The sequence below is a fragment of the Seriola lalandi genome, unplaced genomic scaffold, assembly GCF_002814215.2.
Source record: "Seriola lalandi dorsalis isolate HSWRI2012SDOR001 ecotype SW California unplaced genomic scaffold, Sedor1 jcf7180002008185, whole genome shotgun sequence".
Taxonomy (NCBI): Eukaryota; Metazoa; Chordata; class Actinopteri; order Carangiformes; family Carangidae; genus Seriola; species Seriola lalandi.
This window is the reverse complement of record NW_019478838.1, coordinates 1-1,031: the sequence shown is the minus strand read 5'-3', so window position 1 is coordinate 1,031 and position 1,031 is coordinate 1. Positions and strand designations below refer to the sequence as shown.

Sequence of the window (1,031 nt, the reverse complement as noted above, 5' to 3'; positions counted from 1 at the left end):
ACACACACACACACACACACACACACACACACACACACACACACACACACACACACACACACACGCACAATACTGCATTATGTTCTGTATGTTTGAATGTATTTTTTATTTTTATTTTGTGTGTATATAAATGAGTCACCTCTCTATTGCAAGACTACAGCGAGCCAGGTGTCCCCTGAAAGCAGACTGTATCATCGTCAAGGCAACCGCATCCATCTCTCCACCTACAGAGGAAGCTACATCACTGCGGTTTGTTGCTTCTACAGCCTGAAAAGACGAGATGATGAAGAGATGAGATTCATAGATTGACAAACAAGTGAGGAGACTTCGGGAGCTTACAGTAAGATCCCAGAAAATGCTTTTTAAATGGCCCATAGTTTAAAAAGTACTTGTGATATTATTACCAAGAATAATACTGGTGATTGAATATGACCATTCTGATGTGTGATCGGATTCTCACAACTTTACTGTGTGGAAATGTTTGTGTGTGGGTGAAACCTTAATGTGCGTGTCTTTCAGCAGGTCCTTGAGCTGCGCCTCTCTGAGGAGATGGCCTCTTAATGCTGACTGCAACATCACAATGTCCTTAAGATAGAATGCAAAGAGATGGAGATAGACAGAAATCTGGGACAGAGTGTCTGGATATTTTTATGTAATAATTCTCTCACACATCAATAACTTCTTTTACATAACTGTGGTGTGTTACATACCCTGTTTCTATGCTCCTTCCAGTTTGTCTGGATGATCCTTGCTGCTTTCTCTCTTTCTTTATGTTGTCTTTTCTCACTCCTCTTCTCCTCTACATTTCTATCCAAATCTTCACCTCTGTCTCCTTCCTTCTCTCTACCGCCATCGTCCCTTTCCTCTGTCTCCGTCTGACCTGATCTGCCCAGACTGTCCTCATGGTCCCCTGCTGTTGTGGCAGAAGGAGAGGAGAGCTCAGCTAGTGCAGGTTTGATTTTGTCGTCCTCCAGACTTCGGATCCTCACCCACAATTGCTCCAACTCCTGTCTGAGAAACACACAAACACA

The 1,031-nt window shown here is 43.2% G+C and overlaps 1 long non-coding RNA gene across 1 annotated transcript; it reads right to left on the bottom strand.

The window, feature by feature from the left end:
• Nucleotides 1–92: 92 nt before the first annotated feature.
• Nucleotides 93–1,005, bottom strand: LOC147819976 (uncharacterized). The gene is made up of 3 exons (XR_015438453.1): nt 711–1,005; nt 499–585; nt 93–267 (listed from the first exon to the last, which is right to left on the bottom strand). It is a non-coding gene; the product is annotated as an uncharacterized LOC147819976 (long non-coding RNA).
• Between the last annotated feature and the right edge of the window lie 26 nt (nt 1,006–1,031).